Below are 14,786 nucleotides of genomic sequence, written 5' to 3'. Positions count from 1 at the left end.
GTTTTTTAATGAGCAGTTCTGTCCCATCAATCCACAGACCTAGCAGTGACCTGAAGAAATGCTGATGATAGAGACTGTTAGTTACAACTGGTGTTATGTGCATCCATGTTAAAGCTCATTTTAGTGCATTTGCTAGGAGATAACACCAGCACTAGCACAGAACTTGAAATAACCTATTTTATATGTGATAGAGTGAATGTTTTATAACACCACATTTCCTATACAAACAGAGAGAAAGAATCACAGCGCCACCCATTGGTTTCAGCCGCAAAGTCCCCTGCTCCTCAGGTAAGAGCATTTTTGCCAGTAAAAATATAAAAACACTCTTTTCCATATTTCTTGGTATTGTTTGCTGTTTTATTGCTCTCACATATCTAATTGTTTCCTCCACTACTAGTACTACTGTACAGTTGTATGTCTCAAATGGATACTTCAGATTCATCTTAGACAACGCTTTTCAAGCCTTTGTAACATGGCCAAAGCAAAAGGTTTTAAAAGGGTTGTAGAATAACTGGAATCACATAGCATATTTTGGGTAGATTGGCATTTGCTTGTTTTACTGCAAATAAGTTCAGCAGGTAAGAAAGTTGACCATGGAGTAGAAAGCGCTGTACATACTTTTTTGCTAAAATTTGTAGCAGGAGATAGGAGTGAAGGCAGGAGGACATTGTATGACAGAAGTCAAATGATGAGTGCATGTGTGATAGGTAATGACATCCAAACATTTCTAATGTATACTGAAGTGACCTTTCTTGGAAGTGAAAACAAATGGTATGTGGGTCATTTTGGAAGAGGATTCACCTGGTGTGTCCTATCAAAATTGTCCGTGAATGATGAATTGAGCTGGGCTCAGAAAATGTTTGATACATTCAGTATATGGATCAAGGCAAAGAATGAAAAGCATCCACCATTACTCACTCAAGAGATACATGATCACCAGTGACTAGACGTTAACATTGCCTGAACGTATCTTTCTAGTCTACTTCTATATGTAGGACCATAAAAACATCCCTATCAGACAACACATGGTTTCTTTAAAATTCCTGCTCATCATCTCACTTTTTATAACCAGCTTGCATTTTATAGCATTATTCATAGCAACTGTAAATTCTTTGCACAAAAATTTAATTTGATGATGTAGAGGATGATTGCAGTGCTGATATCTTTCTGTAACTAACTCTCTAATGGCATTGCATGTTTTCATAGTTACTTTTTACAGTTGAAGATGTAACAGTATCAGTATTTGATTTAGCACATCCACTTTTGTGGATTCACTTTATAACTTTGTACTGAAAATTCCCTTGTACTTGTATAGTCCTTTCTTTTTGCCATTTGACATGAATTCAATCAGGAAATCCACAGTTACAGTTAAACACATAAATTTATCAAAAAATTTTGTCCTGTGATTTTTCCATTTTTTTTTTTTTACATTCTTTCCCAGTGCAAATAATAGTTTCTTTAATTTCTTTGCAAAGGTTGTACTTTTCAAAACCCATGAAGACACAATATACGTCAGAGATAAAATAATACAACTCTCATTCATATTAACATGGACAATGGAAATTGCTGTGTGTTTGCAGTAAGAGTTATCTAGACAGAACAGTGTACATACTGTTTTCCTCAGAACAGTTTTAGAGTGCTTCAGAAAGCTCCTCTCACGTTCTTAAATGCTGAATTAGCTTGCAAAAGACCAGCTCATTTTATTGTAATGTGTAGTAATAAAGCACTTTACTGATGGACTCACATTCTATTCATGATTCGATCACACACTATACTCACTCCCCCCCCCCCCCACAACTTGCCCAAGGTGTATTTTAAGGATAATGTGATGAGAAATAAATTCCATCTGTAGGGACACATGTTGAAGAAGCATATTCAGTTGATAAACACTGCTCCTTATTAAACTTGAAATACATAGAGAAATCACCCTTGTATGTGTGTTTGCATCTGTAGCCCCTGTCAGCGAGACAGTCAGGAAGCCAAGCTGCCCAACCCCAAAGGGAACAAGGTCAGATTGTGACACAACCAGTACCCCAGGGTTACATGCCCTCCTTTCTCAATCAGCCTTATGGGACCAGGGCACCACCTGCTTCAACAGTGCCATACCAGGGGCAGTATGGTGTCCCAGGTGTACCGGTAGGTTCTCTTTGTTTTCATACACCTTTATCTAATCTAAAGCATTTGTAGTGTTTGGCACACAGACGCATACAAATGTATTTATGTAATGTAATATGTACTATATGTATGTTTGTGTGTGTATGTATATCATAAGTGTACAAATAAAGTAGACTGCACGTCCAATGACATAACTTTCCACCGCACTGTAATTCTCAAGCTTTAATCCTTTTCTGGCCTTGATCACAGCTACATGTGGATTAATGACAACAAAATCATAATGAGCAGGGTTCTGAACATAGATTTATGATACATTATAAATAGCTTAGATTATCCATAGATGTATGCATAGATATAGGATTATACAGAATGCGTAGTGATCAATACTGAAATTCTTGCTGTAATGAAGGTCTATGATATTGCAAGAATTTCTGGGGAAACACATACTACAATCTCAGCACATACCTGATTGTGTTTGCTGCGATTGTACATTGATTTTTATTATTGATTATGTATAATCAACAAATCATGCCACAGCAGTATTCCCAGATCTTCTGGGCTAAAATGAATTGCATGTAGCTTGTTGAAAAATATGACTGCTTGGTTATGATTAATAATCACGTAATGTTCTACCTACATACTACTGAGCGGGGAGGGTGCTTCAGGAAGTTGTGTACAACCGAAATCATTATACATCTTTGATCTCAAAATACTCCAAAACTGCTCAATAATCTGGAAAATTGCATCGGCCATAGAAGTTTCTTGGTACATCCTTTCAATGTATTGCAAGCAATTGCAAATGGTGGAAGATTAAGTTTTAGCCCTTCTCTGAACTTTATTTTGGTTTAGATCAAAAACCAATTTCATGAATTGACCCACCTCAATTTGCATGAGTTTGTGTAAGACCCCATACACAGAATTATACAGCCCTTTGTTTCTCTGTGTAACATGTAGTATGAGTACTGTCTAATTTGCATGATTTGTACATGCATCCTGCATTTGCAGATCACATGTTAAGGATGTGCAAGTTCAAAGTTTTCAAGGAAAGTTTTGTAGCAAAGAAGTCATCCCTTTTCAATAGAAAGATTTCAATAACTCACCAAAGAAAATTGTATACAAGAATATTGTTAGGGTGACAAGACCTTATATCTTAAAGATTATGAATTTTCAGGGGAGCAAAGAAACCTTTGCAACAGATTGACAAATTGCCCTACATCAACGTAAATAAGCACTGAATTGATCAGTGTGTTTTAGTAGTAGCCATGATAAAAAAATCATGGGAGTACATACTCGAGCAGGATATGAACCTACAACCTCCTGACCCCTGGACAGGCATCATCTCCACTAGACCATCAAGCTTCCGCCTGACAGCAAGTAACAGTTCCAATGCTTATGGTATGCAGCTGGTTCTTATGTCGATGTAGGGCAATTCGTCAATCAGTTGCAATGAAAACATCTCGACAGAAGAATTTCATGAATTTGAAAAAAAAAAACTTTCCTTTTGCAACAAATTGAGCGTTTGATGACATCCTTTCTTTTTAAAGCTTCTAAATTTGTTAACTTCATTGTTGAAAAGACAGAAAATCACTTTTTGATATTTGGAACTGAGTTTTGAGGCATTGGCGTTTGTCTAGATTGAGTTTTGAGTGTTTTACTTGAGATACCAGTTTTCAGTTTCAACTCGAAACAAATTTTGAGGGATCGACTCCATCCCGAAGCATCTCTTGGATGAGAGATTCTTCCCCCTGTATCCCCCCCCCCCCCCCCACAGTAAACTGGATTGCACAAACACTTGCACGGTACTATGCATGTGAAGCGTGATGTTCCTTTGCACCCGGGCTTCATGGCCCACTTAAAGATGAAATCCGGGACTACATAAAGTCATGCTCAAATGAAAGACAAAAATATGAAACGCTCAGCTATGCTCTTAATTTCACAAATATTTGACGGAAAATATTTTTAATCATTTTGTTTAATATTTTCATTTTGCGAGACGCATTAAAAGTGAGCGAGACTGTTCTCTACCACAATGCAATTCCCGATGACGTACGACCCGCACTTCCGTTTTCTACGATCGCTGCCTGCCCTTGCCACAGACAGAAATTGTGTGTGTGTGCCACTTGTATAAAGTACTATGTGTGAGTGTGTGTGTACAATGTATGTACGTGTGTTGTCGCAGCGTTCAGCTTACAGTGTGCATCGCGTCGCGTCCCACTACACCGTGAACCATATACATACGTACAGCATACAGTTCATACATCGCTTGTTCTTTCCTTTACAATTTTCTCTCCGCTTTAATTAGCCCCCATTTTGTTAATCTCCGTTTATTGCTGTACGTTCATTCTATGTTGTTTTACTGCAAGTGTCTTGTCGAGTCCACCTGGATATGCTTTCCAACCAGAGTGGAATCAAGAAGAACTGACCGAGAGGGCTGCCGCTGCTGGCAGTGCTAATGCACATATCCCATCACGTGCACACGAATGTCATCCTGGAACCAGTGCGACTCAAAATGGTCTTCGCATACGACTCGATTTGGATTAAATTTGTATGTCTTCACATCAAATTTATCTGTTCCAATGTTGTTGAGCCATTTTGCACACCGTTCCCTTTCTATTTCTGGGTTGGGTATCTGAAAGAAGCTTTTTTTCTTGCCTTTCCCAGGCTTATTCGTACACCTGTATGCCTGACACATCGGCATCTTTGCTCAATGTTATGATGCACGCACGATGTCGAACAGCATGCATATCATGCATGCAGCTCAGTGTATGCAACGCAGTTGCGCAAGGTACTGTACGTGTATTGAGCTCCTCCTACGTTCCTCCGCAAATAAACTTCGCTCGAGCAATGTGAGGGTGAAACGTCATCGGGTCACGTGATTGATTTCGATTCCGTACAGCAATTTGAACTGTTTGGCTGAAAATATTCCCAAATGTAAAATCTTGTTTGCTGCAACGGTTATGAAGTGAGGTATATCATTAAGCTCATCGGAATCCTGGATTTCTTAACTATATTATGAATAATTTTTTTATAGGTCGTGGATTTCTTCTTTAAGGTCCCTGGAAGCTCAAGGATTATAAATGCTGTCTGTTGCTCTCTTAGCCTAATTTTTGAACATATATAACATAAAACTAAAAGTGGGCAGGAGAAAGCTAAACATAAGAGGGAAAATTTGTACATCTTAGGCAGGAGATGCACAGCTGAATGGGAGAAATTCAAACTCAAACAAACTCAAACAGGAAAGTGGGAGATTTTGAGAAAAATGGCCTCAAAGTGGGAGAGTTGGAGTCTGTTTTTGTGCAAGTTATGAAACAAATGAAAAAATGAAATAAGGATAAACATTTCTCGAAACACACAAATTTCCTATACCTAGAGGTTTGTTAATCCAAAAATGACAAAGGACTGGTTGGATACATGTGTATCTGAAAATTTGTGGTATTATTCGAAGTTGTGTAATACCAAAGATTCGTAAATCCCAGCATGAATTAGGGTTTGCATTCCAGAGATTTTTTGACACAAAAATGAAATTAGGGCTGTTATTCTGAACTTTTTTTTTACTTCAAAGATTCGTTATTCTGAAGGTTTAGTAAATTAAAGGCAAAAAAGAAGTAGAGTTACCTGACTGAAAATAGAATAATGTTTGTCATTCAGAAGATTTTTTTTTTTTCATATTTAGAATTGCACACCTTCGAAATAAAGAACCTTTGGAATAACAAACTGTAACCAGGATAAACTTCAACATATAGCACTTGATTTTAATGAAAGAATATTGATGCATTTGTATTCATTACACATTACTTCAGTGATAAATAGAATGAATTACCAATTTAGTATCGAAAATACAACTCAATTCAAGACATCTATTTTAACTCGGGTGCATTAAATAAAAGAAAATGTGAGACTTTGCATATATACAATGTAGATAAAGAATCCGCATAAATTATGGCATTTCAATATGATCCAATTTCACATCCAAGCCAAGTTAAATAATCTGCAGCATAAAAATCTGGTAATTTTATAGATGGAGTCATGCAAGGGGCAGCTGAAAATTGACAAAGAGTATTATGTCTGAAGATTATACAATCAAATGATCAACATTTTTTTGGTTGGGAGCGTGGAATCTACAAAAGTGAAGGGATATATGAGGTGACCATGAGGATGACATAGTTTACAAATATTATTAGATATATCACTGCATATCTGAGTTCATGATGAACTGTTTGATGCAATAATCAAGTAGAGTTAGTAATCATTTTCATTAACAATTGGAAGAAATAAAGAGTACATGTATAATGCCATACACTTCATTCATCACAGGCAGAAATGAGTGCTGATCACTATTCCCTAACATTCGTTAATCAAAAAAATGAAATAAGGTTCATTATTCCAAAGGTTTGTTATTCCCTACATGTATATATTTGTTATTTTGAAAATGAAATAGGGTTCATTAATCACATTTGAGGCGTTCATCATTATGAAGGTTCATTAATCCAAAAATTAAAGAAAGTTTATTATTCCCAAAGTTTGTTAATCCAAAAAAAAAAAAAAAAAGAAAAGAAAGCATGTACTAACGAACCTTGAGAATTACAACATTAACATTAGTTTATTTTTGGATTAATGAACCTTCGGAATAAAAAACGCTTTCCTAATTAAGCTGGCTCGGAATCACATTTTGTCACCATGCTTTTCAAGACAAGATAAAAGTAAAGTTGCGAAAATCAGTGATTTAAACTTGGCAATTGAGAAACAAAGTATAGTCAGCACAATAATACAGCAAGCAGATCACAAGTAGAGGATGTTTGTGTTGAGATACGAGGTATTGTGGGTACAGACTATCAAGTCCATGAGCAGAAGGAACCAGGTCATAGTATCTCAATTTATGAGGTTCTGTCAGTGCAGCTTCAAGGGGGGTTGAAATTTATAAGGTATGGTTTCAGATTGTTTTTATTCGAAGTGTCATTTAGTTGTGGGGAGTATATAATGTGCACTAGAATATCACTAAATCTAAATGTCAAATAAATGCAGATCATGAGGAGTATGAATGTGTACCCGGTAGGATGAGAAAGCTTATGTTGGTTGATCAGCATGTGCGCGCCTGTAAAATGGCTGCGATTGGCTGGAATGCTCCCCAGGGAGTGGAGAATGAGCACTGTTAGTGCTGGTTGGAAATAATGTATCCAGTGACCGGGGTAATAATAGTCTGTAAAGCACATTGAGACACTTAAGTGTGAAATGCGCTATATAAAAAGTAGCTATTATTATTATTATTATTAGATCATTATGTACTTTCATCTTATGAAATAAAATAATGATATACCATGCTCCCTTAACTAGTTTGTTGTAAATGCTTTTATATTTAATGTTACAAAGAAATCAACCCAACTCATAATTGCAGATTGGCATCAACATATGGGCTGCAGTGCATACATTGAGTGCAGTAGATACAAATGTACATGCGGACATGATAAATAATGCTTAAGTAAACTATTTAGAATGCTTTGTGCTTAAATTGTTTAATTGAGCCATGTTTATAAACACCCCAAAACAAACAAGAATGCCAATAATTATTTTTTTTTTAAAGGAATACTTTCAAACTTTTCATTGAGTTTGATTCAGTTTTGTTTTGTTTTGTTTAAGCTTGTTTTGTCCTCATCTGTCCTCTTCTTGCAGTATGGTTTTGGGTCTGCACAAGTGAGTGAGCTACCTGCCCCAGAACCTTTAGGTGACCTGGGCCTGAAAGAAGCCATGGCCAAATCTCAGCCAGAACTCTTGGACAGGTGAGTCAGGAGTCGTGCTTACTGTGAATAGATATGGTACAGTGGCCCCGCTTAATTGGGAGGAATCAGGAAACAAACTTTTCTCCTGTTTAAGTGGGAGTTTTGCTTAGGCAGTGGCCCACATGGGTTCATGCAAATTACCCAACACAAAACTCGGTTTGAAAGTTAGGCTAATGACATAAGACCATTGTATTAGGTTTACATACCCGTCGATGCTGTAAGACAAGATAGCATTACTGGGGGCAAACTCCTTTCTGTAGTCAAAAATAATTCTTCTCAAACTGCAAATGTGTAGACTGCACAATTGACAATCGCCAATCTTGGGTATGGTAGAATTTTGGCCATCAAGTTAGGAAAGTTATATTTATGTATTTTTCTGGATTCAGTCATCATTTTGAGAATGAGTGAGGAATAGTGGCAGCTGATAAATGTAACTATGTCACAATTGAGCAGGTTTTGGTGCCAATAATGCTATGAAAATAACATAGATTTATTGCATTTACTAGAACTTCACTCCATTTAAGGTGGGTTCCTGCTAAGAGGTTCCTGGTTACGTGGCCGTATCAGCTGAGCAATGTGCTGACATGGATGTGCCGTCTACAACAGTTTTCTCTCTGCATTAAGTGTTAGTTTTTAGCTCACCTGAGCCAAAGGCTCAAGTGAGCTATTGCGATCGCCCTTCGTCCGGCGTCCGTCGTGCGTCGTGCGTCGTGCGTCGTCCGTCGTCCGTCGTCCGTCGTCCGTCGTCCGTCGTCCGTCGTCCGTCGTCCGTCGTGCGTCGTGCGTAAACTTTTTACATTTTCATCTTCTTCTTGAAAACCCCAAGACCGATTTTCATCAAACTTGGCAGGTAGCATCCCTAGGGGGTTAGGAACTCAATTTGTTAAAATGGGCACCATGCCCCACCCAGGGGGCCCCCAGGGGGGCCCAAACCCCCCAAAATTAAGGAATCTGTAAAAATCTTCTTCTCTAGAACCAGAAGTGATAGAGCTAAGTTAATACTATGAGTTAGTACATTGATGACTGTAGTTTCAAGTTTGTTCATGGCAGAATCAGGGGTGCCCCCCTTGGGACCCAGGGGAGGGGGGTGGGGAAGGGTTCTAATGGGGCCTAAATTGTACATTTTCATCGTCTTCTTGAGAACCCCATGACCCATTTTCACCAAACTTGGCAGGTAGCATCCCTAGGGGGTTAGGAAATCAATTTGTGAAAATGGGCACCATGCCCCACCCAGGGGGCCCCCAGGGGGCCCAAACCCCCCAAAATTAAGGAATATCCGCAAAAATCTTCTTCTCTAGAACCAGAAGTGATAGAGCTAAGCTAATACTATGAGTTAGTACATTGATGACTGTAGTTTCAAGTTTGTTCATGGCAGAATCAGGGGTGCCCCCCTTGGGACCCAGGGGAGGGAGGGGGTGAGGAGGGGTCCTAATGGGGCCTAAATTGTACATTTTTATCTTCTTGAGAACCCCATGACCTATTTTCACCAAACTTGGCAGGTAGCATCCCTAGGGGGTTAGGATCTCAATTTCTTAAAATGGGCACCATGCCCCACCCAGGGGGCCCCCAGGGGTCCCAAATCCCCCAAATGAAGGAATCTTTATAAATCTTCTTTAGAATCAGAAGTTATATATAGAGCTGAGATAATACTATGAGTGAGTACATTAATGACTGTAGGTTCAAGTTTGTTCATAGGAGATCCAGGGGTGCCCCTCTTGGGTAGGGGGGGGGGGGGGTGGTGGTTGGAAGGGTCCAAATGGGGGCCTGAATTGTACATTTTCATCTTCTTCCTGAAAACCTCATGATGGATTTTTGTCAAACTTGGCAGGTAGCATCCCTAGGTGTTCAGGATCTCAATTTATCAAAATGGGCACCATGCCCCACCCAGAGGGCCCCAGGGGGCCCCAATCCCCCCAAATTAAGGAATCTTAAAAAAATTGGGCCCTTATTGTACATTTTCATCTTCTACTTGAGAATGCCTGGTCAAATTTTGGTAGAGCTGTGAATAATTTAGATTAGTGACTGCGTGAAAGGTGAACTTGCGATACTCAGGTGAGCGCTAGACCCGCGGGTCTCTTGTTACTTATTTCAGTCAAATTTTCAAAGATGAATTTAGGTTTCATATTTTACAGCTTGTCAGTCCACAAATATGTAATTGTAATCTACAGATGATTTACACATACTTGCTGGTATGCAATTCAAATAAATACATGTAGTTTAAATTTCTTCTCCAATTCCCGCCTTTTGCTTCCTGTGGTGTGTGTTCAGACCATTCTCCCTGAACTATCCTCAAGTCTCTTCACTCACTCAGCCTGGTGTCAACTCGACAGACCCTTACATGTACTATGGCATGAGGAATCCACTGGAACCAGAGCCTAACTCCAGTGAGTACAGAGCAGATGTTGACAAACTTTTTAAAGCTTGGTTAGAGATGTGATAGGGGTGTGCATAGAAGATCAAACTTGGATATATGTGCGTGCTTAGCCATAGCCAGTGAGTGTTTGTTGTGCAAACTGTTATTATATATGAACAAACAGCAAGAGAATGAAGAATCTCTTGAAAAATATTGGGTCTTGTTTCGCAATAAATTTGCAATGATATTTTCCTTTATTTGCTGCTGACATTTCAGACAGAGTTAAGCAGCAACCAGTCAGCTGCCTGCATATATCTGCAACTTACTGTATCTGTTCCTCTCACACTGAGGACTGTAATTGCTGCATGTCATATAATCCCATCTCACTTGGGGCAGCATTTGTCTCCTGTGTGAGAAAGTCACATAAGATTTATGAAGGTATGCTCCTATCATCAATGTCTTCCATTTTGATATTTACTTGTGGCATACAGCCTTGCCATCGACTTATGAGTTGATCATTCCTTATCATCGTCTAAACTTAGCTGCTTGTAAAGGTGTGGAAATGACCACTGCAAAGTGTTGTTACTGTTGTTGTTATTTTGTTTTGTTTTGGGGGTTAATCCCCTTCTTTTTTCCTTCGTTGTACCAGCATGTTTTTTATAAACCATTTTGTGTGTTGTTCCCCCAACTTGTTCTAAAACTTTGAATACTTCTTCCACTTCGTACCAAGCTTCCTCCACAGCCCGGAATTGGATTGACTCTATGTCAAAATCTCTGAGCAATGTTGGCGGTAAAGACAGCACACTTGCTGACACATAGAATGCTTACCAGTGGCATATTTTGTGAATTCTTTTATTGTGAATACTCACCAATGACAGATTGAGAGGCATGTTACACCACACCTGCACAACTGTCTTGTCTTTTCGGAAGCCAGCACATTGCAGTATGAGACACAAGATAATTTGACCTTCTTAAGAGCACTTGCAGGATTTTTTTTTTATTTTTTTACAGCTTATACTCATCTTGAGTTACTCCATCCTAACATAAAATGTTCATTTTCTAATTTTCATAACAGTTTATCATCTGGTACTCTGTAGCAATCTGAAGTGACCATGGGAAATGAGTACCCCCATTTTACATATATGTTCATGCATTTCAACAATCTCCACAATGTGATGCTGTGTATTTTCTAATGAAGAAAATAAAAAGCAAGAACAACAGGTTAAGGCATGGTTTGGTGAATTAATGTGCACTCCAAATATGAAAGTGTGTGTTAACAAACCACAGAATTCACTTGGATTATATGGCACCATTTATATGTTTGTAACTCCCTTGTTGTGTGACCTTCTCTTTGCCTCTCTCTTATGACACCACTGAAATATATATTTAATTGTATTACTGGACTCGTATCAGTGATATTTCATGCCGTCAATCCCTCGTTTGAGGCGAGTCCCCAACTGGGGTTACCCAAAGTGGGGTGCGTATATTTGTCGTTTGGGAGTTGGGAGTCGAAGTACTTGTCCATTGCAAATAAACTTTCTGCTCAGGCGTGACAAACCTGGAGGCCAAGCCAGGGTTTGATGACTCCAGCAGCTGTCGTATTACGTAAGAGCACGATAAGGATATCTGCCTGTGGCAGACCATTCAAAGTGAACTCAATTTTCTCTATCCTTTTTAAAGTTTTCAATTTTATATTCTATTGAGAAATTCTATGGTCATCCATTTTACATTTCGAACGAAAAAAAAATGACCCGTAAATAACGAAAATACAGGAATAAGAAGGAGAGCATTGCCAGTTTGCCGGTGCTATTTGGCAGTGAGTTACAACGGGGAGGTAAGACTACTCCCTGGTTACAATCAGCCTGCTGACTGGATCATTGAGAAAGCAGCTGTCGTATTACGTAAGAGCATGATAAGGATATCTGCCTGTGGCAGACCATTCAAAGTGAACTCAATTTTCTCTATCCTTTCTAAAGTTTTCAATTTTATATTTTTTGAGAAATTCTATGGTCATCCATTTTACATTTCGAACGAAAAAAAATCGACCCGTAAATAACGAAAATACAGGAATAAGAAGGAGAGCATTGCCAGTTTGCCGGTGCTAACAATGTGCTATTTGGCAGTGAGTTACAACGGGGAGGTGAGACTACCTCCCTGGTTACAATCAGTCTGCTGACTGGATCATTGAGAAAGAGAGAGAGAGGGAGAGAGAGAGAGAGAGAGAGAGAGAGGGAGAGAGAGGGGAGAGAGGGAGGGAGAGGGGGGAGAGATAGGGGAGGGAGAAGGGGAGAGCAAAATGGAATGACAATAGTTCCGGTCACTACAGTACAGGCATGCTCTGTTTGCATACGCTGAATGTCTACACTCACACACACACACGTACACACACACACGCACCATGGAGCTACATGGCCCATGCCAAAACCAAAACAATCTCCTCCTCACGCGGTGCCCCCCCCCCCCTCCTGTGGCGCTGTGGCGATGACTGATGCTTAGATTAGGCCAGGGTCAAGAAACAGGTGTTTTATATCTTTGACTTTAAGTCATTGATTGCCAAGATATGCACTGGCATTATTTACTGGGGTGTAGCCTCTTCAAACGAGAGATTTGCGTCATGTTATTGCTGTTTCAGTAAAATTATATTTTACTTTGACTTTCAATTTCTCACATCAGTTTTGCTCATGAATGTTCCTGAAAATTCCTGTCAGAATGTTTTTTAACCATGATATTCAAGTTATACAGTAAGCGTGTTTCTGTTCAAATGTTGATTTTATTAGAGCAAACTACTGAATAGTAAATATTTACATTGTAAAATGCACTTTATGTACAAACAAGCAGGGACACACAAACATACACATTGCTAATCAGATCACATGATGATAATCTGTTAAGACATTCTCATCCTGTTGAAGGATAATTCAAAAAGATAAATACATAGACCAACAAACAAACAAATGGCATTATTTTCAACAACTCTTGATATTGATCTTACCAAGCAGGTAGTTTGAAAGGACAATCTGCAGACACCTTCTCAGGTAAATAAATGTTACTTCCAAAACATTCACTAAAATCCATTTTCGTAACGTGTTCTATGTCAAATTAAAGTAATGTGTTCTATGTCAAAATTGATTGAAATACGCTTTGTATTTGTAATAAACTTTGATTTGGCTGAATTTGTTTTTGGTAACTGGATAGATATTTTGCTGAATGTAAAGAATACTGAGTGATTGTTTGAAAAATATCAGCAAGCCCTTTGGATTAGTCTGCTTATGCACTAACCTTCAAGTACAATATTGCAGTCAACTCCGTTACTCAGTAGCAAAATGCAAACTTATTGTGTAATGTCTTGCATTTCCCCTCAAAAGAAATCACAAGTAAATCCATTGATTTGAAAGTAGCATGATGAAAAGTTCAAATATTAAGATATTATGAGACAGTAACATCACGTTACTATTTACAAACTGACATCAATAAGTCCTACAAGTGCAATATCTGAGATCCATCCAACTTTCCTCAAAGGTTGAACATGTATTGTTTTAATTCGTAAATTGTATTTAATGTTCCATTGACAATTTTTAGGCTGTATTATGCTATGTGTTGTTTATATTTATTCTCATTTCCTTTCATTCAAATTTTGCAGTGGCTAACAGACCAGACAAGCTACAGGGTATGATATTGCTTGCTGAAAATATGTTTATTTAGGTGCAACATGTTGTAGCTTGATTTTTACCATTCATAAAGTCACTTACAAGTACTCCTTCAAAATGACTTAAATGGAGAAAATGTCTGTATATATCGTCTGGTGGTATGTAAACGTGCTTTACAGCTGTGCCAAGCTTTATTCATTTTTTTCTTTTTATTCATAGAGCAAGTTTGCGTATATTGTATGTGAGCGTGGGATCTATTTCAAATAATTAGATGAAAAGTGTAATAGTAATCAACATACATGTGATTGTATGATTTCATCAGATGATTAGTATTGATAGTATGTGAATGTGCTTCACAGCCATACCATACTTTAATTATTTTTTTTCAATCAATGCAGCATGTATCTGCATATATTGTATGTGAGCAAGCACTTTATTTCAGCAATCAGACAAAAGGTTAATTGTCATCAATATATTTATTTCATCAAAGAACAAATGCATTGTTGTATGGGTGGTATGTTAATGTGCTTCACCGCCATGTAATGTCATGCTTCTTTGGTTATTTGTAAAACTATGATTCATCAGATGGATTTCATTCTATGTGTTCTTCAGTGTTGAAAATGATTTTGCTGCTCCCGTGCTATCAACTATATCTTGTCTGCAGCATAAACTATCCATTGTTCAACACCAGATCAATTCTAAACTTCTGTTATAAACTTTTTTGCTTCTTTATGCCTTCATGAAAATTCAATGGCAGGCTTCATGGGTGACTTAAAAAGGTCAATGGCTGCAACGTTCAATGTTTGAAATATGGTACCGTGTATTTTCCCTGATATGGTGTGAAAGGTAGAACATGACTGAAGGCTTAGTTTACACACAAACTTTTACTCCTTGACT

General features: G+C 38.2%; 1 pseudogene; it reads left to right on the top strand.

Annotated features, from left to right (window-relative positions):
* Positions 1 to 14,786, top strand: part of LOC139721494 (uncharacterized) — a 188,909-nt pseudogene that overhangs the window by 28,857 nt on the left and 145,266 nt on the right.

The sequence above is a fragment of the Diadema antillarum genome, unplaced genomic scaffold (assembly GCF_040938485.1).
Source record: "Diadema antillarum isolate AM-2024a unplaced genomic scaffold, OU_Dant_1.0 scf00000144, whole genome shotgun sequence".
Lineage (NCBI taxonomy): Eukaryota > Metazoa > Echinodermata > Echinoidea > Diadematoida > Diadematidae > Diadema > Diadema antillarum.
Note: the sequence above shows the minus strand (reverse complement) of the source record. Positions and strands in the feature narration are given on the sequence as shown.